Source organism: Eulemur rufifrons, chromosome 13, assembly GCF_041146395.1.
Source record: "Eulemur rufifrons isolate Redbay chromosome 13, OSU_ERuf_1, whole genome shotgun sequence".
Classification (NCBI taxonomy): Eukaryota; Metazoa; Chordata; class Mammalia; order Primates; family Lemuridae; genus Eulemur; species Eulemur rufifrons.
The window spans coordinates 3934458-3958544 of record NC_090995.1 but is presented as its reverse complement, the minus strand read 5'-3'; the positions used below and the strand labels follow the sequence as shown (position 1 = coordinate 3958544).

Here is a 24087-nt window from a genome sequence, read left to right as displayed (position 1 = left end):
CTGTAACATTAAATTCAACTAGAAAATCTTAAAAATATATACACTGCTATCCACCCCCCACCTATGACTAATTAAGTCACATCTGCTGGGGGTGGGATCGGGCACTGGATTGTTAAAGCCCCCCATGTTACCCTGTTGTGCAGCCAGAGAGGAGAACACCTGACCCAGACACTGGCCGCGGGGGAGGGCAGGGCATGGGTTGGACACTGGGAAAGTAGGCGTCATCTCTGTGTGTCCCTGTTTGTTGGTCTTCCTGGGTGGACACGATCGCCCGAGTCAGGACTGCAGGGAATCCACTCTCTGCACAGCAGTGGTGACAGCTGGCAGCCCCTGCAGCAGAGGGGACAAGAGCGGGGCGGGAAGGCGGCTCCTCCTGAGCGCTGTCCCCGATCCAGACTCCGTCCTGGGCAGGCCTACTCTGCGCAGCCATCCTCCGGCTCGTGGGTGTGTCAGACGACAACACTGCTGGCAGCTTGGTCGCCATCGTCACCACCACCTCTGGGTGCAGGGGATTCCTAACGCCCCCAACTCCCCTTCCCTGTCCTTAGACTTAGTCCCTTAGGGATGCTAAACACCTCCCATCAGGCCCCGCCTCCCAACACCGTGTGGCATTGGGATTGAGTTTCCAACACGTGCTTTTTGGAGAACACATTCGAACCACAGCAGAGCTCCATTCAGTGGCTCTCAGTAGGGAAAAATCTTTCTTTAAAAACCTGATGACAGGTAAACCAATTTCCTTCCTGATTGAGCTTCAGAACTATCTATTAATATACAGGTAGGTCCTTTGCTGAAAGCAGGGCCCCGTCAGTACTGGAGCACACAGCCCTGGGGCGAATGGTTGGTGCTCAACGTGTGTCTGCGGAGAGAATGAACCGGGAGCGGGCAGCACAGTCGAGTGTCTGCAGACAGAGCAGTCCACTAACTCAGAGCTCCAGCAGAAACACGGAACGCTGCGTGGTGGCCCTTCATTCCACATCTTCATTAGCTGACAACTCAACCAGGGTCACTCACCCCTCTAATGCCGCATCGGGGAGCCATGGGGACTAGCGTGGTGGACACGGCCCCAGCATCCTCCCCTTGCTCTTTTTACCACTAAACCCCCTAGTTCTAGCCAGGCACATGGTCCCCCAGATAGGGACTACATTTCCAGGCTCCCTGGAAGCTAAGTCTGCACCTGTGACTACACAGTGACATATGACTCGACGTGATATGTTCAACTTCCGGGTCAGCTTCCTAAAGATGCTTGCACTGCTGGCCAAGACACGGGGACACGTGGAGCCACCTCTCCAGCCCTGACCACTCACCTCTGGACGGTGATCTGAGGACTCACTGTACTTGGGGATGTCCCTGTCACAGGAGATTCATCCACACCCTAAACAAATTCCAGAAAGAAGCAGAGAATCTGTTTTCTAGCCCTGACTCCAACCTCTAAGTTGCCGAAAGCAAGCCAGTGAGCCTCCCTCCCCCTTCCGCAGTTTCCTCCTTTATAAAATGGAGATAAAAGTACCGGCTCAATTTTATTAATATGAAGAATCAAATAAAATATTAAGGTACCGATGCCTTGCGAAGTCCCATGAGGCAGCCTCTGTGGATGAATGTGAGTGGGACCGCGTCCCGGCAGCACACGTCCGTGGAAGGCACTGCCCAGAAGGAAGCCAGTTCACCTGCCAGGCCAGAATACTACAGTTTTTGACAAGAAGCTAAGATATAAGTTCAGCACAGCAAGGAAAAGATTTTTAAAATATGCCAGATGTTTGTACATATGATTTGCACACACTGATTGCACAAATGTGTGTCCCTGAAAACTAATAACACACCAGGGGAGAAGAGTGAGGCTGCCTCGCGTGGCATAAAGAGGACGAATCACGGTTCCAGCTGCATGTCACCGGGTCAGAGCAGGGCCTTCCTGGGCGAGGAGGCAGCACCCAGACCGCACTGCGGCTTCTCCCAAGCAGGGCCATCGCCCACCTTCACAGCACCTCTGGGTGTAGGAATGGGCTTGGCTTGGCGAATTGCTTTCGTAAGACAAGGAAAAAATTCCCTCTTCCTCCAGGCTGACCCTGCTCTGTGTCCGGCCTGAGGCTTGGAGGCAGAGAGCGGATTCTGCCCTCGCCTCGCCCTTCGGCCGGAGCCCTTGTGCAGGGAACCACCCCACAACTGCACATAGTGCCCTGGCCCGACGTTAAAATACACAGGGCATTATTATTATCATCAACATGTAGTTGGACCTAATGCGTCCTAGAAATCCTAATTCTACGGACAGACTGCCAGCTGCCAGGAAATCCACCAGAATTCCCTCACTGGAAACTGAGGTGTATTTCACTCCACACACAGAGCAAGAAGAAGAAACAGCAGCAAGCTCCAAGCACGATGAAAAGACTGGCTGCAGGTGAAGGCTCACAGCCCAGTTCTGCACGCAGCGGACAATGAACAGAGAATGACAAAGCTGCAAGACAACGGCCAAGCATCAGGGGATTTGCAAGAACAATGGTGCATCCTTCAATTAAATTCTCCTGCTTAAACCAATCTTTCAGTTCTTGTAGTGTTCTCGGGTGAAATCCATTTACAACTCCCAACACAAAGCCAACAGGCACCCTAGACTCTGCTCAGCAGGCCTCAACAGTGACACCTCTGTAACTGGCAAGGACCCCTTTTCCTTTTGCAGGGACATTCAGGCGAGTCACTTCACACCCGCAATACTAAGGGAGCACAGGACAGACACAGCCGGCCACCTGCCATCTCTGCTAGGGACAGTCCTCTCGCACTGGCGGCCACAAGCCCCCATCCCCTCTGCGCTCAAACCCGCCCCGCCCGCCCTTCCGCCAAGCTGTCCCCTCTCCATCCCTCAAGTTGTCAGCCTGTCGTCACCTCCTCAGAGAGCCCTCCTCGCCCAGCTTCCTGCTATCCTGTCATTGCCTCCTGTGTTTTCTGTTTTTCTCCATAGCCTTGCTGCAATTTATAATTATGGGTTTGTCCCCCTGTGCTATTTACGTATTTATCATCTGGCTCCTTCACAGATGTGAATGTCAAGGAGTCAAGAATCATTTCTGTTTTCTGTTTCTGTCACCGTTTTAGACTCTGCAGTGGCGGTCGCCAAGGTCAGTACGTACGGATTGAAGGAACGAGGGTGGGAGAGACCTGAGAATCCAAAGTACAGTGCCCAGGCCCAGCCCTGGAAATTGAGTCACAAAAGATCTGGGCTGAGCCCAAAATCGGTACTTTTTTTTCCCAATTTCACAGGTGATTCAAATGCACAGTGCCCATTTTTTTTTCTTTCCAATCTGAATCCTAGGACACACAACGCCCTTTTGAGAGGAGTACTAACTTGACATTTTCCTGGCAAAATAATATACTGAAATATCAAGTAAATTGCTCCATATGAAAGAAGTCTGAAGAAAAATTTATAGTAATGCTACAATTTCTGATAAGCACACTCTCTCCATAAAGCAGCAGGCTTACAAATGGTGCCCGTGCTCTTATGGTACCTCCAGATATGTTTACTGTACCGTGAATGATTGTAATAAAACCTACCGAGGATATGACGGTTTCAACCAGCACACAGAAAGGTATTTTGTGAATGAACAAGAATCCATACTCACTAGGCTAGTTTTGCAGTTACCACCATTTTACCCACATACCTGGGATCTCCAATCATGCAAATGCAAAACATCAAGGTCCAAAATCCCTTCCCTCATAACACAACCGGTCTCAGACTGCTTACTTCAATGGCTGTTAATATGCTAATCTTTCCCCATGAAATTTTCTGGTCCCTATTGTAGACATCAAAGCTTTGGCCAAAAACCGACAAAAATGGTGACGGATGCATTCCAGTCCTGCCTAAGATATCTCTTGGTGGTGGTTACAGTCTAAATTATAATATTACAGGTTGATAAGGAGAAATGCAGGAGGGGTTAGAGAGGCTGATTCATGAATTTAAAAATGCAGGGTCGCCATTACTACTAAATATCAGTTTTTCATTCACAGATTCCCGCCCCGACGACTCAAGCTGCATTTTTACGCTGCTTTCCAATGTTGTCCCCCGCCAAGCACAACCAAGGAGCACTTCTAAACCTTCATCTATCGGATCAAATGGCTTCGTGCATGTTTATCCTCTCCTTATTTCTGGAACTGTTTTTCTCATAGAGCTGTTCACTCTGAATTTTTTCCATAACCACCACTAACTGCCTAAACAATTATTTTACTTTTAAGAAAGTAGTTTAGCAGTGGCTTAATATCCCAAAGCACAAATGACTTTTACAGTCCTCACGGTTTTCAAAAGCCATTTGGTGTCGTTCATCTGTAGCATAAAAGCATAGAGCTGAGCTGCCTAAAACTAGGAATCTCTTGACTAAACCACGTTCCGCTTAAGGCCTTACCCCTTTGTGTCCTAAGTCAGACTCCCAGGATTCCCATCTTCAATTCCGTCACGTCATAGGCCTGACACACCCACTGCGCTGCAGAGGGAAAAGGCCCAGGTTGTTCTAGGTACCACGGGGCAAAGTTTCCACCCCCAGTGACACCCCCAGTCCCGGCTGAGGGGACCGGCAGTGACCATGTGTCGACCTGGAACAGCCAATGCGAAGCCGGCTCTGCAGGGCCTTCCAGGGGTCAGGAGGAGCTTGAGCCACCCTCATGTCTCAAAGCTCCCAGTGATGTTTAAAAGAAAGAAGTGACAAAACATTTTAATGCCTTCATTGACCAAATTAACATTTCTAACACCCAAACACTTATGACTAATTATGCTCTTCCTAAGACAGTTGCAAGATTTATAAAACATATTAATTCACAGTGCACTATAGGCAGAATGTCTGTTAATGAGAAACAAATTTAAATGTGGACGATGAACGCCATCTTCTTTCAATCCTGCCGGTTGGTCTCTGGGACCGAGAGTGTGAGTTGACGCGGAGATGACACAAAAGGAATGAAACGTGCGGCCCTTCGTGGATGTCAGGCCCAGGCTACGTGGCGCTGTGGTCAACCACGGCCACCACCTTCCCGACCACACACACACACACACACACACACACACACTGTGCCCTGCCGGCCAGCAACACGGGACAGCCTATTTCATTAAAAGATCTCTTAAACAGAGATGACGGTAATTAGCTAGGCCCATCACGGTCATCCTAGCAGGAATTTCAAGGAGGAACAGTCACAAACTCCTGCTGGTGACATCCCCAACACTACCTTGAATCTAGAACAATCTGTCAGCCCAGTACCTGTGAGCCACAGTTCACATCTTTAGATATTCTAGAGATTCCCATCTCCCTGGCCCCATGTAACTTGCTATGATAACCCCTGTGTCCAAGATTTTGTGCCTTGGAACCAAGATAGCCTGATGCCACAACTTCCTAAAAACCCTTGAGAAGTGGCCCCCGTGCAAAATTTACACAGGCCTGTAAAACCTCAGGGACAAAGAGAATACGGCACTTTTCCACCTCACGTAGCAAACCGTTCCCACCTTTGTGGCTGTCATCATCCTTTCTTTCCAATCATTTTCTTTCCAGTGATTTTGTTCTCAGCTTCTCTCTTCACTGCAAAAGCCCAGCGTTTGACTATTGTTATTTCCTGATTCTCAGATGCGCAGATTTCCTAGCAAAGCTTTTAGGGAAATAAAAAACACTGCATTAAATCTGCACATTGATTCTTAGACTCGTTGGGATTTCAGGCACGTTTTTTTCAAGCTAGTATCTTAGAATGAAGAAAAGAAGGTAAGTGTCACTCTTGCAACGAGGGACATGGTTGGATCTGGCAGCGGCAGAACCCTAGGACACGCCACACGGGGCATTTGGTGGCTACAGCAAGGTAAGACGTAGAACCAACGGGAATCAAAAGGAAACAAGACGAGGACACTAGAATGCACTTCAGACAATGCACACGCCAACTCTCGAGAACGTCCCCAACTTCTCCGAGCTCTGCAGAAGGGCCGTACCCAAACCCGGGGTCGCTCCGCAAGGCCCTCTGGTGGCATTTTTCCCTCACGGAGGTTTCCTGGTCCCATATTGACTCCACCCACTCAGCCCTTGCTGTCCTTGCACTGGGCAGGATCTGGAACATTCCTGAGAACTGCATGTACCTCCACTTCCCTCTTACAAGTGAAAACCTGAGAGACAAGGAACCATGGGGGCGGGGGTAAGGAGTGACTTCTTAGGAAGAAAACTCCCAGGGCTGAGCCCGGCTCCTGAGAACCAGCCCGTGTGTACACAGACCACGCTGCAGAGGAAACCCAGGGCTCCCGGAGTTTGCTCCATCCTGAAATAATGCTTCGAAACACGGGTGACAGGGCATTTCAGCACCTAACAGGTCGGGGAGAGTTAATGTGAGAGATCTTTATCTAGGGTCACTGTGCCAAATGCCATTAGAACCAACCAACCCGGCTGGGTCCGCTGCCAAGAGGCGCTGGAGATGTCAAGATGAGCAAGGCACCGCCTCGAGGGGTCCACGCTGTACAGACTCAGAGTCATCATGAAACCTCTGGGGCCCCCATCTCATCTCAGCAGGAGGGGTTGACCAGATGGCCCTACCGCCACCACTAACATGCTTCTGTCATTCTGTGCCATGCTGTTCATACCTTACTGCCCCAACAGCAACTGTGATGGTACTGTCCCAACAACGAACAGGACGAGAGCATTTACAAGACACAGAGAGAGAGAAAATGTGGGCCCTTCTCTCCATAAAAGAATGATATATACTCTAATTGCCCAAACTCCTTAATACAAGATATGAGGAAGCTCTATTTAAAATCTTTAAGAAAAGGGCCAGGCGCGGTGGCTCATGCCTGTAACCCTAGCACTCTGGGAGGCCAAGGTGGGAGGATCACTCGAGGTCAGGAGTTCGAGACCAGCCTGAGCAAGAGTGAGACCCCGTCTCTACTAAAAATAGAAAGAAATTAGCTGGACAACTAAAAATATATAGAAAAAATGAGCCGGGCATGGTGGCGCATGCCTGTACTCCCAGCTACTCGAGAGGCTGAGGCAGGAGGATCGCTTGAGCCCAGGAGTTGGGGAGGTTGCTCTGAGCTAGGCTGACGCCACGGCACTCTAGCCCAGGCAACAGAGTGAGACTCTGTCTCATAAAAAAAAAAATCTTAAAGAATTTAAGATCAAAATAAAGTGTATGTCTCACTTTATATAGCAGTAAAATGTGTGGAACTCACTATTCAAAGAAGCAATTACCAAAATATATAACTACCTAAAAATTAATCAGATTTACACATCAGAGATCATCTCATACCCATGATATCATCTAGCGTGGCCTCTCCGTTTCAGCGAGGCACAGAGAGATTAAGTAATTTGACCGAGGATATCCAGCTAGTGAGAGGCAGGACCAATACTAGAACCCAGCCAAGAATGATTTCATTATTCCAAAAAGGTATCAGAGGATGTTAGCAAAGTCTGGGGTATCATGCTGCCAGTCCTCGGAGGCTAATGTCAAAGAGGACAGCCAAGCCCTCCCACAAAGCGTTGCCTGCTGCTCTGTGCTCGCCGGAACTCGGGCTGATCAGCGCCGGGTGCATCCCGCTCTGGCCCCCACGTTCGTGCATTTCCAGCCAAGCCAAAGGTGGCAGAAGTCCTACAAGGCACAGTAGCTGACGACCCTTCCAAAACAGGCCAGCAGCTCCAACGTCACGATGACCTTCTCGGATTCCAGGTGCATTTTCCCACCTCGCTGCTACTGCCCCACACACAGTCACCTCACCAAACCACAGGAAGCCAGCGCCGACGGTGCCAGCCCACCAGCGGAGAAGCGGCAGCTGCCCCAAAGACATCACCCCAGGACCTCACTTCCTGTTCTGGCAGTGGAGCCTGTATCCTCGCCAGTTCAGGGTCTGGCCCATCGTTTCCAAAGCTCGGAGCTGGACGGGCCCCAGATAACCAAGAAACCATCTGTTATGAAACCCTCCCTCTTCCAACTTCACTGCACAACAGGCCCCGGCATCTGCCGCTGTCCCTGGTCTTCCGAACAGAGGGCGTGGTGCTCTCACGCACGGCCTGGGAGAGGACCCAGCTCACGCTGACCCAGTCCAGACAGGGAGGAGCCTTGGGCTTTCAATCAAACATCCTGAAGCAAACAAGTCCATGCATCCTATCTGGCAGCATCAACTGCCGTGGGTGGTAGGAAACATGTAGAAAAGCACACTCAATTTCCTAAAGTCCTAGAACTCTGAACCCTTTCTCCATTTCACTTTAGATTCATTTATTCTTTATCAGACACCTTTCAAAGAAAAAGCACAAGTATTAAGCACAAAGTAGGAATAATCACACTAATAATACGCTAAAATTCCAGACCTAAATAAAACATCATAAACTTACTTGCCATGTAAGAAAAAAACCAGAATATCACCGAGCATTCTTTGAAAGCCATGCAAGTATTACTATATATACACTCGAAGTAAACCTCAAGCAATAACATTTGTCTAACAACAGTCATAACAACTAATATTGACGGAGCATTCACTGCGTGCCAGGCTGCATTCAGATCGTTACGTGCGTGATTTCCCTAAATTCTTCTGTCTAACACCTCTGCTATTACCACGCCCCTTATTTTAAGGGAAGGGGGCATATAGAGGGGAACTAACTTACCTAAGGTCACATCAATAAAAGGTGGCAATGTCAAGGTTCAAATCTAGGTCCACGGGACTCCAAAGCCAGCTGGGGTCTTCGGCGGGTAGAAGCAAAAACTAAAACTGCATTTTAATCTAGTGAAACGCATCACTCTGCAATTTAAGAGGTTCCAGGCACATGAATGCCCTGAACACTTGCAGGCAGAGCAGGGAACCTGGCACTCATCTCACAAGCCCACAGCACCGCTGTCAAGCAGCTGGCAGAGGCCAGAGGGACCCAGTGACCCGTGTGCCTGGCAATGTTCTATGTGCCTGTCTCAGACTTGGAATTTAAGGGAAAAAAAAAGAGAGAGAGAGAAGCCAAGGAGATGGCAGCAAGAATCTCACTCTAAATTCTACAGGGAATATTAAATAAACACGATCAGCCCCATAAAGCTCTGGTAAAGTCAGTCCGTTAAAAATAAAAACTGGATCCCTTACGACCTTCCCCAACTTCTCCGCCCAACAGGCACAGAAATCCAAAAGCACACACACAAACTCTACTAGTATTCGCCTACTCAAACCTTAAACTTTAAATCCTGCTTATTCTCTTTTGGGGAATTCATTCAGAAAACATTTGGCTTCGCTTAGGCTGCTGCTTTATTGCAGGCGTCAATATAACTTTCTCCCGGATGGCAGCTCCTGCAGTATCGATATGCACGAGGCAGCCTCAGATTTACTGCTGAACTGAACTCAGAAGGATGAAACAATAAACCCACAGGCCACTGGGCATATTCACCATAGATCATGCCTGAAGCAGCGGCACAAGCTTGTAGTGTTTATGATATAAGCAAATGGCTTTCCTTGTTCCACCTTCTCTAACTCTTCACCGTCAACTTCCATTTCCTTGTCTTACTAAGCACGTACTATGTGCCGGCCACCGTGCTCGATGCCGGGAATACTACGGTGAACAAAATAAGCTTACGGCCTGGTTAGCAAGGCAGAAATCAATCAAATAGTGATGTAAAGGAGTGATTTACAAAAGAACACAGATTGCTGCTATAACAAAAATACCATAAACTGGGTAACTTATAAACAATAGAAATTTACCTCTCACAGTCTGGAGGCTGGGAAGTCCAAGACCAAGGCTCCAGCAGATCCGGGGTCTGGGGAGGGCTCCCCCTCTGCGAGACGGCGCCTTCCCACTGTGTCCTCACACGGGGAAAAGCAAGCTCCCTCGGGCCTCTTTTACGAGAGCACTAAGCCCATTTTACCTTTAGGACCTATCACGTCCTAAAAGCCTCAGACCTCAGTATCACTGCACTGAGGATTAGGTTTCAACACACGAACTTGGGGGGAGGGGGACACAAACATTCACAGGATAGCACTGAGAATTTTGGCAGTTTTTAAACATGGCTGCAGCTTCTGAGATTCCTCACACTGAGAGGTGAGGCCCACGTTCCCGCCTCGTGCATAAGACGACAGCTTCAACCAACACAATAGGATTCATTTTTATGTGACTTCAAGGCTGGCTCCTAAGATGCCAAGCAGCTTCTTGCTTGTTTGCATTTGCTGCAATGCTCACTCTTGGGGCCCTGAACTGTCCTGTGAGAAGTCAGACTATCCTGAGGCCGTCCTGCCCTGAGGAATTTTTCTATTTTTTGCAGAGATGGGGGTCTCACAATGTTGCCCTGGCTGGTCTTGAACTCCTGGCCTCAAGCAGCCCTCCCAGAGTGCTAGGATTACAGGTGTGAGCCGCCGTGCTGGCCTCGAAATGTGACTCTACGTGGCAATGGTCATTGCAGGTGTAATCAGTTAAACTGAGGTGACTAAGGGTGAACCCTAATCAAGTACGACTGCTCTTACAAAAAGAGGAAGTGTGGACAGAGACATGCACACGGGGAGAACACCACAGCGCTAGAGTTAAAACATGAGACTTACCAGCCGTGGGCATGGATGAGATTCCTCGAGACAGAGTGGAAAGTGTAGAAACGAGAGGCTTCTGAACTTTTAGGGGCTCCAAAAATGAATGGTGGGATAGAAGACAATGAGTCGGCAAAAAGGAGTGTGACAAACAGAATTTAACAAAGTGATAAAGCTGGTGGACCAAGAGGAAGGAAACCGAGAAAACGCAAAGATTCACCAATTTCTAATAAGAAACCGAAGATCTGAAAAGAGTCTAAATTCTGACACCTTCAAAGATAAGCACTATTTTACTTCTACATTTTTCCCTTTTTTTTTTTTTTTTTTCCTTTCCTTTTTTGGGAGGAGGGTACTGGTGGTGGAGGGGAAAGGTTTTAGTTCCCTCTGTCTTGTATGTAAGAGGTTAAACACTTGACCTTTTATCAGAACTGGTGAATAAATGCTTTTCAGACTGGACATCCAACCTATCTCACGTAAAATAAACCTCCCCCCCCAAGGGAATGGCACGGAAAGAATCTGGTTATGTACTTAACAAGTTTCTATTGTTTCATCAAAGCTTCCGAAAGCTGGAGAAGACAGCTGGACACCACTTCAAAGTATCACCAAGCAATCAACAGCGATTCAAGCAGGAAAATAATCATTCCTCTGCACACCCTCCCTGCTGACGGGCAGGTATTTAATTCCAGAGTCAAATCAAAAGATGAGACTCCTAAGAATAAACCTATCATAATATCCTCTGTCCCATGTCAAAATTATAGTTTAGATTATTTTGTTCCTCAAAAGCCATAGTTCCAGAGATTATAAAACGCTCTTTACATATCAATCAAGAGTGCAGCTAATCCTTTCAGGCCTACAATGCAAGGAATTAAATTTTAACTTTGTAATTATGAGCACAAAGGACTCTTGGGATTAAATGAACATTGCCTTTTAGAGGAGCAAAAGAACCAGTCTTAGCTCAGATTCGTGGCCCTCCTGGGAGCCAGACCCACCTCCCTGGGGGACACAGACCAGCCTCCAATTGTCTGGTGGCTCACAACATTCATATAAAATCGGGAAATGTAAAATAGCATCACTGAATTATTTTATTTCAATACAACACACACACACACACACACACACACACTGCCATGTTCTCTCTATATTCACAGCCTTTGCCAACTGACAGAAAAGGCGTCCTCCCAGTTTGGAAATTAGTTATTTAAGGTGTGTCTATGTCAGGCAGAAACCCAACTGATACTAGGACCCTAATAAGATGCCTTCTTTTACTTTATATGAAAACTATGAAATTGGTCCCAGTTACATTACCAAATTGAATCCTATTGAAAAAAGTAATAAAAATCATTTCATTGGCCACAATTAGCCGTATTTGCTGGTATTTATGCCTCGCATTTAACATCCATGTTACTCCATATCCCTACAACAACCCAAATTGTAACTATTATTATCCCTGTTTCAAAGACAAAAGTCTCAGGGACAGAAGATCCAAATCTTGTCTTTAGCGACACATAATAGAAATACAAACCTTTTTTGGGGGGGGGGAGGGTGAAACCACAATGGTAGGACCGCCTCTACCACACCATGCCTTCCTAGACCTGTCATGAGAATTTTGAGAACATTATTGCTAGATACAGATGTGAGTGCTGGGAAATGATAAGAAAGTCAAGTCAGGAATGAAAGATGCTGGTTCCCAGAGGAAAAAAAAATGCTCGTTAAAATAAGTAACATTTTATTACTAAGAACTCTATAAGAAGTTGTTTGATTTTCTTGTGGTAGAGGAAGTATAAAATTTTAGGTATGGGGATTAAAACAATAGCAAATGTTTTATAAAACACTTTCCCACAGGATACAAGAAAAAGTCCTCTCAAAGAATCAGTCTGATGGTAGCACTTGGAGAGGCTGCAAGAGCAGTAACTAATGCTAATTAGTACTTAATGGGGGAGAGCCACAAACATTAACTTATTCATTAATTCTCACCACACTTCCCTGAAGCAAGTATGAGCGTCCCTCTTCGAAAGAGGGAAAGTTCCATAAGAGACGGCGATCGACTTCCAGAAAGTGTTGACCACAAACACAAAGGCCCAACACCACCCTTAAGGCTCTAAACCCCCATATATAGAGACACACTGATGAGCAGATTTTTATACTACATAACTATTATACTATGTAGCTATTATAGTATACTATATAACTAATACAGTTATACTATATAACTAATAGCTACTCTCATCCCCAACAAACAATCACTGAAAACCTGCAATATTCCAGAGGCAAAATGTGATCTGAAAGCATTGAAATATAATGATAACAATATTAAAAGTAGGAGGGGCGGGAGGAGACAAAGCTAGTAACTGCTGAGTGTATACACCAGACACCATCGTAAGGGCCGTACGGTCATGAACTCCCAGTCCTCACAATGAGCTTGCAAAGTATTATTATTTCCCTGCTATGAGGAAACTGAGGTGACGCGAGTTGCCATAAATCACACTGACAGTTCGGAGTGGGATTCGGAGTCAGTTGGGTTCCAGAACAAAGCCCATGAACTTAACCATGACATTCCCCAGTTGAACAAGGCGAGACTTGTTTTCACATTCAACCCAAGATTACCCATGCAAGACTGAAGCTACTTCACCAAGGAAAAGAAACAAAAGTCCCTTAATGCTTCGCCCTTAATAGCATTTCCAGGGCCAGAGGGCCAAACCCTTTCCTTCCCGTGAGCCTCGGCCGCCATGCAATGCCAGCCAGATCTGGCCCACTTGGCTTTAAAATACTGCTCACTTGCTATGATCTATCTTCAGTGGCTTCATCCAACCTACTCCTGAATCTCGTTTCCTCTTGAACACACTTAATAGATTCTTTGTGAATGAACCCTATTAGTAGCATTTATTCATTCCTTCCGAAAGCCACGTGTTTAGAGGCAAGAAAATAGGATGTCAGAGCATTATGTTCATTAGCTATAATAAAGCTATTAAAGTATAGCCATAAAATACACATTTTCTCTTGAAAAAAAGTTTTCCTAGTTAGAACTTTCAGTGCCCTTTAAGTTTTTTTTTTTTTTTTTTTTTTTTTTGAGACAGAGTCTCACTCTGTTGCCCAGGCTAGAGTGAGTGCCGTGGCATTAGCCTAGCTCACAGCAACCTCAAACTCCTGAGCTCAAGCGATCCTCCTGACTCAGTCTCCCAAGTAGCTGGGACTACAGGCATGCACCACCATGCCCGGCTAATTTTTTCTATATATATTTTTAGCTGTCCATATAATTTCTTTCTATTTTTAGTAGAGATGGGGTCTCGCTCTTGCTCAGGCTGGTCTCGAACTCCTGAGCTCAAACGATCCGCCCACCTCGGCCTCCCAGAGTGCTAGGATTACAGGCGTGAGCCACCACGCCCGGCCCCGTTAAGTTTTAAGAGAAAATTTATACTACCACCTATTTTTAAGTTGAGTAATGTGTTTATAAAGAAATAAAGCAACGAGTGGAAACACTTCATATCTAAGTATCTCTAAAGGATGTGCCATAAGCCAATTACTCACTCATTCCAAAATCACTTGTTACTGTATTTATCAATACATGGTTCAAGGACCATCCACATGAGAATCACCTGGGGCTGGCTGTTGACAATGCAGGTGACACTTAATAAGTTCCAGTTTCCCAGGGAAGAGATCGGCATCACTCACACAAGGCCCAGGTAAGTCCTACGCGCTCTAAAGCTTGAGGACCACTGAGTGCCCTTAATGTGCCCAACGGGACAAGCAGTTGTGCAAAGAGCTTATCGCAGCCTCCCTTAGTTGGTCTCTCTGCTTCTACCTCGACCACATACCTGCTACCCTCTATACAACAAAGAGATCGCTTTTTAAGGCATAAGTCAGACCATGTGGCTTCTCTGCTCAAAATTCTCCTACAGTTGCTCAGCTCCCTCAGTGGCAACAAGCCTGGAATCATCGCCCCATTTTACCTTTCCATTTCCTACCACCCCCATCCCCCCCATTCAGCTCCGGCTGCTAAGCCGTCTCCCCCTACACTCGGCTCACTCCTGCAGATACCTGCGCAGCTGTTCCTTCACTGCCTTGGGGTTGCTGCTCCAGAATCACCGGTGCGGGAGGCCTTCCCTGCCCACTCTATCAACAACCTGCCCATCCCTGTCCTGCCTGATTTGATCCTATTTCTTTCTTTCTTTCTTTCTTTCTTTTTTTTAAGAGACAGGGTCTTACTCTGTTGCCCAGGCTAGAGTGTAATGGCATCATCATAGCTCACTGCAGCCTCAAACTGCTGGACTCAAGCGATGATCCTCCTGCCTCAGCCTCTCAAGTAGCTGAGACTACAGACACATGCACCACCACATCTGGCTAATTTTTTTACATATATATATATTTTTTGTAGAGAAAGGGTCTCTCTATGTTGTCCAGGCTGGTCTCTAACTCCTGGGCTCAAGCAACCCTCCAGCCTCAGCCTCCCGAGTAGCTGAGGGACTACAGGAACACGCCACCACACCCGGCTCAGCATTTATCACTATCTAATGTACTTATTGTTTTGCTTATTTATCTTGTTAGTTGTCTGTTACCCCCACTAAAATGTAAGCTTCATGAGAGCAGGCATTTTTTTTCCTGGTCTGTTTTGTTCTTAATTGTATCCCGCTTGGCACATGGCAGTCAAAAAGTACCTACTGGCTGAATGGATGAATGAGTATCATAAATGCTCAAAGGGTATTTGATTAATGAAGCATTTTAGGAATCTAGAGGAGAAAGCAACCAGCTCCGCATGGGACAGCCTACCTCTCCCCACAGCAGGTTAACACTGGCTGGGTTTTGCAGGAAGAGTAGAAAACACCCTTCTAAGAGAAGGAAGGACATTCTACCTTCTGCTAACCGGCCTGCGATCTCCAAAAATACCAGCATCATGAAAGACGAGGAAGGCATGAAGAACTCTTCCAGACTGGAGGAGACTAGAAAGAGAGGACAACCGGGGGTGAGGTGTGATCCTGAACTGGATCTTTTTGCTGTAAGGACATTATTGGGATAACTGGAGAAACCTGAAGAGCATCTATCAGTGACTATCTACAGAATTCCTTCTATCTACAGAACTCCTATCTATACAGTTCTTTCTTTCTTTAGTTTTCTTCCAATTTTCCTACAAGTTTGAAATGGTTTCCAAAAAAAGGGGGGTGGGGGGGCCTAGAAGAATACAAAAGGAACTGGAATAATATGAGCAAACGCAATGCATCCAATAATCTATCACTGAAATGCCCCATGAATTAACCAGGGAAAACAAGAACTATTCCCCCCAAATGTTTCTATTCCCCTTGCTCCCCGATTCCTCCAAGAAAAACCTGGGGCCTGTATGATCTTGGCGTAGAGTCAGCCCAAATATGGTCATTTTTATTTCAGTGTAAACACAGATAAGCCCCCTGGATTACAGTGGAAACACAGCACGCAGGACATTTGAACCCTGTAGTAAATGACATCTCTCTTCTCCCTACAGAGTAGAAGCCTGATCTCCATGAATTGCTATAACTCAAAACATACTTTTTACAAGAAAATAATGACGGGGTTGAAAATAGAAAAAGTACATCTTTGGACTGGACTGCTGTTGTGAGCCAAAGAGAATGATTAAATATAAAACAAGAAGAAGAAAAAAAAAGCAATAGCACTAGGTTATAAAAGAACAGATTGACATAGATTTTTTGAAACTGGAAGTTACAGGCAACATGCCTAGAATTTCGATGCCGGTATTAAGGCATGAACACTCATCCAAGCGTCTACAGCTCCCCTGACAGGTCAAATCTCATTACAACAAACACCAGGGCAGTAAGAATCTCTGCGTAATCCACAGCATACTAGGCTAATGACCTCCTTAACTCAAGCAGTATGTGATATTTAAAGCATTCTCCATTTTAAACACAGAAGCACAGACATATAAAACAAATACAGTGAGTGATTATTCGCTGGACGAAAGGACTCCGATGATAAGGTACAAGGCTATTGTTAAAATACAGAAAGAAACAAAAACAAAATTAACTTATACGCAACTTTTGAAGGGCACATCTACATACAGTATAACCACAATGTCAACAGGCAGCTCAAAGCAGGCACAGCTCGATGTGACAACAGGAAAGTCCCCTACTTTCCTTTGGGCTCCACCACACTGTCTGGTACTGGCTTGTTTTAATTTGAATTTTCTTCCCAAAGTAGTAAAGTTGATACATTCTCGTTTTTAAAACTGGGAGTTCCAGCTGACCCTGGAAAATGGTTAGACCTGGCAACGCAGGCACACCCTCCCCGGTCAGCCATCAGCAGGCGGGAAGCAGCTCTCCCTGCGCAGGGCAGAAGCGTGGCTGACCCCCTCACCACAGTCCCCACCGCTCCCTATTGCATTCCCAGCACTGACCTTCAGTGGCTTGTTTTCTGCCTGTTCCTTCTAAGCACAGGAATTTGCAACCCTAGCTTTAAAAAAACCCCAGACAACAACAAAACCTACCAAACTCGCTAAGATATCAAAGCTAAGATGCACGTTCTGTCCTAATAAAACTTCAGAAAGAAAGCATGCATAAGCTAATATTATGATGTCTAAATTGCTTTGACATTTCTCTAAATGACATTCTCACAAGCATCACCGGCAAAAGGCAAAGTTTATAATCTTTAATGGAAACCACTTTGCTTTGGAAATAAGAACGCTTTGGATATGTCTTAGCTTATCAAAACGTGAAGTTATTTGTTTTTAAATGGGTTCAAAACCAACCAGCATAGTTATTTATGTATATTTTACCACAATTCAAAAAAAGCATAATAATTATAAACACATGCATACACTATCTTGTAATGGAAACAATTAATAAGCATAATTGCCCTAAAGTGGCAAAAGAATGAATATTATAATTTGTTCCTTATTTCATAATCTTTGAGTTGTATTTTATACTACACATAACATCTTCAGTCCCAAAGAGACTGAGTATTTCTGAGCACACAACTATAACCATGGGCAAGTCACACAACCTCTCTGTGCCTCAATGTCCCCATCCATACAATGTGCAAAGTAATAATGCAGAAACCTCATGGGGTTACTGGGGGGATTAAATGAGCTACTATAAAACAAGTGGCACTTAGAACTGTACCTACCACAACATAAGTGCCATATAGAAACAAACACTACTGTCCAGCCTTGTATTATTTCACACACTGGCCTGAATCGCTGATAAATTATGTTCTGATGCAAACATCCTCAGCCCTGCCCCGGCTGACAGAGTGCAAACACTGTATTATGGTCTTCTACCCAAAGCATATTCCATTTTTATCATTTAAGTTCCTGCCAAGTCTCAAAAGTCATTAATAAAATGTGGTGATTTCTCAAATGGTTTATGGCCAGCCACTCTAAGAGGTACTTAATAGAAAAGAATTAGCTCGGAGCCAGTATCCAAGTGATAAAAATTTATCAAAACAATTATCAAGTTTAAAGAAAATCCCCAGGGCAGTATAAACGCTGCATTCAAAAAGTATCAATGACGAAAAAGACTGGTATTATTCCCAAAGATACAGCCTATGAGTAAATGAATGAATGATCTTTCTTATCATACTTACATAACCAGGTAATAATGACCTACTCAAGCATCCACTAATCAACGCAAAAGCTTTCCCTAAATGCCTGCCACACGCAGCCTGCATTTGACCTGCTGGGAGACGGGCCTGGTCCTGGTTCTCACTATAGTCGGGGAACAAAACTAACAAAGTGGTGACCTCTGAGAGGTACTAACAGTATGAAAGTTCCAGAAGGGGCAGGCCCGGGAAAGGCTGCAGGGTTCCCCAGGAAAACAAGATCAGGCTGAAGACAAAGCAGGGTGGCCCCAGAGGAAGAGCGCTGGGGCGGTCACAGGCCACCGGAACAGACGGAAAACCGTGGCGCATGCTCTGCTCAGCAAGTCCCTGACCCTCCTTCAACGGCAACGCGGCCTCCTCCGAAGCATTCGCGGACCACTTCCCCTCCACGTGTGCATTTCTTTACACGTCTTTCCTCACTGGGCTGAGAGCTCCCGAGGGACATGGATCATCTCGAACCATCTTGCCCTGCTGCCCCCAGGCCCGCACATTCCCTAAACATCCCCGGACTGGAGGAGTCGCAACGAAGATCTCCCAACCCAGGAAACTGAGGCTGTGCACACAGCTAGAAATGCCAAGCTCCCTGCGCATGGCTGCCGCCCAGAAGGGACAGCCCCTGTCCTCACGGAACCTGGAGTCTCCAAGACAGTATGCTAAGGGCTCCACTTAGTCACTTATTGCTGGGAGTCCAATGCCCTCCTCCCTTGAAATGACGCCTAGTGGCTTTTAAAGGCCCCGCAGGGCTGAGGCCTTCAGGCCGACTGGTCACTGCCACTCGGCACAAATGGCGCTGACAGTTCGCTGGGTCGTACCAAGGGAGGGAACCAACTGGCTCAGAAATCTCAAGGCTCTTTCTTCCGCTCGCCGGCTGAGAAACTGCCATCTGGAAGGCTCAGCAGATGACAGGCATTATCACGGTTCTGCTGGAATATTTCTGGTTGGCAGAGAACTCAAGATGCCAGAACTTGAAAAAACAAAAAAAAAAAAAAACCATGTAATCCTGATTACCTCATTTCACCTTTCTTTTCAGCCAATCCCAGTGCGTCCTGTTGTAGATATTTACCGATTAGAGAAACTTTGCAAACACTTTGCTGAATCACTCGACGGGCAAAACGTCCGCGAGGCCTGTGCCTGTCCCACATTCTGTCGCTCTGGTGTCCCTGCTGTGCACGGCAGGCGAACACGGCGCCCCCTGCACACGACACTTATAGGGAGAAGTAGCAGAAAAGTGCGGAAGACGATTACAGGTCACTGAGCCCACGGCTGGACTGTCACAGGTCCATCTGAGTGTCTCGGAAGCTCGTGGCCTTCACCTTGTATGTTCCATCCCCGACCCTGCGCCCGGATCTGTGAAACGAACCCACCTACGCACAGGCAAACGCAGCGCTCCACCTGTGTTTCTGCCACTGTTTTGTTTTCCGGCCTCTGTCCTGACTGCCTGGGCCTCCACGGGGCCTCCGTGGATGCCTGACCCTGCAGGGCCAACTCGACAGAAGCCGCCACTTCAAGGTCGGGGCCAACAGCTGCACAGACGCCAGGCCCGAGAGAGGCTTTTTGCTGTTGTTATGTTTTGAGACTCCAGGCTATGGAATCTGATAAAAATTATCTTCAGACCAGTGTCACAAAAAACCCTTTTCCCCTGCAGGGACCCAGCAATTTAAAAGTGCCTTGCAAAGCATGTTCTCGCTGGCATCTTCAGAGCCTTCCCCGCAGCAGGCAGGCGTTGCCTCCAAGTCAGAGAGGAGGAAACTGAGTCTCATGGGGCTTGGGCCACAACAGACCTTAGAAACCAGCGTCTTATGATGCCTTTTAGAGGTTTTTACTTTTTTAAATGCAACCAGATCACCTGGCACTGTGCACATAACCTTCTCTGAGTCTACAGATGGGCAGAGAAACTGACACACAGATCGTTTTGGGCCCACGCGACTGGCAACCAGCTCGCCCCAGAACGGGAACGGCTGGCCAGACAAAATGCACTAGTGTCCCCGACCCCTCCCCATCAAAGGTCTGTCGGCCTGTGACTGGCAGGCAGAAGTGCCCAACCTCTGCCACTCTGTGTTTATTTTCAATTCCGTCACAGTCTTCATGCCTCCCACTATCATCATAAAATCCCAGGTGCACAGAGAATGTTCTCACTTTTGAAAATGTTAAAAACGTGCACATCTATATATGCTGCCGGAGTCTCAAGAAAACAAATTATCTTCAGCCGGGACTGGAATTCAGCAATAGCTGCCCCCCACCCCCTGCCCTGCCCCGGGCCCTCCTGCTCTGGGACCCGACACCGGGACTCTTTACCTGCATGACCGCACGTCCTCGGGCTTTCGAAAGGACCACCATGAATGCTGTCACCCAACATGAGCAACTTTGAAAGTAAAAGGGGACACTATTAATAATTACCTGGGGACTACAGGTGTAAACCAATACTGCGATGGAAAGCCAAGGCCTAGGGAACACTTCAGAAACCCCGCCCTGGGTGCAGGGGCCACCCTCAGAGCTGCAGGGAGCCCGGCCCCCTGGAAGCTGACTGCCTGGTGCAGAATACAACCAAATAACCTCCCGAATCCGGATTAACGATCTCACCTGATTACGACAGGTGCTCTGAAGGACAAGCCCCGGGTGGTATGACGCAGCATTCCAAGGGTTAACCTGACGGGGGTGGGAGAGGAGGAAGAGGAGAAGGGGAAAGGCTGCAAGGTGGGTGCTGAAGCACAAAGAGCAGACAGGGAGGGTTGGAGGTGACACCAAGGGCAGCGTGAAGCCCTAGAGGCCACTCATAGCTCGGCAGCATCATGATCAGACGGACACAGGGCAGGACCGCTCAGGCACAGGGTGACGCGCGGAGCAGGGCAGGGGCGGACAGCAGGAGGCCAGAGTGGTGGGCAGGACGGGTGGCTCGGATCAGGGCCCTGGTCGTGCAGACGGACTCGTGAGGACAGAGAGAGAGAACTGGCGAGGTAATATCCACAGGCCCTGGTCACGGGTGAGAAAGTTACCAAGATTCTGGCTCAGCCACAAAAAAAGGGCCTGAACATAAGACAGCAAAGCCAGTTCCTTACATAACCCTGAACTGCCCGAGGGTGGCCTTGTAACCTTGTCCATACAGCCCCGATACCCCTCACGGCGTCATGCTGAAATGAAATGCAAACACTGAACTACCCGACAACAGGTTTCCCTCGCCAACAAATCAATGAGCCTTTCAACAGTTTCAACACGGCAGATTCACCTCCACAACCCAATAATTCTCAGTGCTTGCAGCAACCTGTTCGGTTATGTCACCCGATAATACAATTGAAGATGAGGTTATTAGAGTTCTGAGCGATACAGGAAGTCTGCCTTGCATCTTTAGAGACAGTACTCAAATCTCAAATCCATTTTAGGATTGAAAATCTGTAAAATCACATCTGGGCCTGGTTGATTTCATCACTTTGATGAGCAATTTTGTTTTATAAACAGAATTTAAAATGACTTGCGGTCACCCGTTGACAGAATCTGATAAACACAAAAGAATGGTTTAGGTGACAATGGCTACACCACCTTGCACCAGTACCCCTAAAGATTTGATATGCATGAAATATATCACGAATAGGAAAAGGAACACTGTCCAACCTCTTTTGCACGGCAAGCCAAGAATTCCCATCACTTGAAAACGATCAACCGCAGTAAAAATTACTAAAACTTACATCGGTAGCACACCCTCCTTTCCAGTGACCTTGACAAGCAGGCAAACACACATGGGAGTCTCAAGATTTATCACAAGGACTCAAGTGACAGGGCTCTTCCATATGCCACCTCTACGCCTTGCCCTACATGAGTCACCAAAGGAAACCTGTCTGTTACCAAAGGATTATAGCACACACGGTTTTCCCTACCTGAGCCTGCCACCTCCCAGGTTTTCTAGAAAAGTTCTCATTTCAAACACTCAAATACTATCAACTGGCATGCACAAAAAATGTACGGTTTTTTTTCCCTTTTGGGGTAACTGTATTATTTGGAATAAAACCCACTCATCAAAAGTGGTTTACTTTGTACCCTATTATGAAATGTTTGCTATGAGTCCACACATGGGAAGAAAAAATCCTTTGTTAGATGCTTTGTCCCAAATTGAATTTTTAAAAATATGTAGTCACCACCCCCTTGTCTTACCAGACACACCCAAAAACTCACTGGAAAAAAAGGTTCCAGAAAGTATCCAAGAAACACAAAGCGGGGATCTAATATCATCCTGGACACACAAAATGGTGAGCGATCAATCTCTACAGATGAAGGCCAGGCTAGAGGTGGGGAGAATCAGGCAGAGATAATTAAAGGATTAAGGGGATTATAAACCCTACTGGAGGGGGTGGGAGAAGAGACAAAAGATGACCACTCTTTGCAAAGTCCTTTAGGTTTGAACTCACACGGATCACAGAAGAAGGGACCAGATGCCACTCAGGACTCAGCCCACACCCAGGCTTGCCAACCTTTCAGGGAGAGGGGAGAGAGACAAGGACAGACACTGGCGGAGAGAAAGCCAAGCGTGACAGGCATTTGCCGTCACCCCGAATCTTCACCGTCAGCTCCCCGCTCCTGCACCTGCACGTCTTTCCATACCGCAGAAGGGAAAAAATATCAGTGCACATTTGGCAAATGCTTTACAGTTTGCTAAGCACTCTCGCGTTTTCTCATTCGGTCATTCATGCATTCAAAACAATTTATGGAATGCCTTCCAGGAGCCAGGCCCTGCCAAAGCCTGGGATGAAACCCATTCGGGTCCCCTTCCTCGAGGACCTCAAACACTCAGCACCAAAGGGGGCACCGCAGAAAGCACCCTGTGGAGGTACAATCCCAACATCATCCCTGCACGAGGGAGGGATTCATTGACTGACATCTCTATCTTGTCCCCATTGTTTAGAACAGTTGCAATGGCGGACCTGGCTGGCTAGAACACAGCCCATACGATCCGACAGCTTGGAAAACTCACAGTTTAACAGCCAGCTTGCATTTTAACCAGCAAAGCTCACCTTTGATTTATCCTTCAGAAAACAAACAATTTGCTGTGAATCAAAGACCATCAGGTGGAAAATAAGGTGCTGAAAGGGAAAAAAAAAAAGGGACTACTAAACAAAACAGAGTGCCCAGGGCCACTCAGACTGCAAAAGGCACAGCACGCCAGACAGCGCTTGTCGGCTGAGCGCGCTCCACAGCGCCCTCTAGATGCACCGTCCAACAGCCCGAGGAAAATAACATAGAAACTCCTTGCTTTTAGTATAATAGACTTAGGTGTATTCTTGACAATTTTTAAAATATTTCTGAAAAAGAGCTATGAGGATATGCGCTAAAGGACTGAACAGCTAACTGGAGTCCCCTTACATGATCGGGGGTGGTGGGGCTAGAGGAAGTCTAGGAACGAGTACCCGAAGGCTGAATTCTGGAACCAGTTCTTGCAAGGATCACAGTAACAGCAGCAGCAGCAGCGGCTGACCAGGCCCCGAGACGAGTGCTGCGCATTCACGACCTCTCTGTTCTTTACAATGTTTTGTGGTAGACACCGAATCTTGGGTAGAAGGACAGAAATGGTGGAAATGTCATTGAAAGCAGAGATAAGCGGAAAGCTAAAGTGTCAGGAAACATAAATAAGTGCCCGGCGTGGCGGTTCCCCAAACCCCAGTTCCCCCAGAGTGGTGGGACGAGGCTCAGGTGACACCCACATGTACAGAGGACGCCAGAATCTGAATATTTTGTCACAAACATCAAGTATGCCCACCCCTCTGTCCCACACGGGTAAGGCCGGGAACAGAGTACGGATATGAAAATACAAGAGGTGACAAACCGGTGAGGTCCCTATAATGGTGTTTGGCTTTAATCCTGTTCAAACTAAGAGCCACTTAAGTATTTAAAGCGGGCAGGCCTGACACAATCGGATTTGCCACTAGAGAAACACCCTGCAGGAGAGTGGGGAGAACAGAGAGCGGGGAGGGAAGGCAGGTATGGAATAATGCAAGTGGGAAACAGCGGGGACCTGACTCAAGGCGGGGACAGGAGCTGGAGAGGACAGCTAGAGACCA

At 47.1% G+C, this 24087-nt stretch overlaps 1 protein-coding gene across 3 annotated transcripts in view; it reads right to left on the bottom strand.

The window, feature by feature from the left end:
• Positions 1-24087, bottom strand: part of TSPAN5 (tetraspanin 5) — a 146565-nt gene that overhangs the window by 99989 nt on the left and 22489 nt on the right. The gene's annotated exons all lie outside the window — the stretch shown is intronic.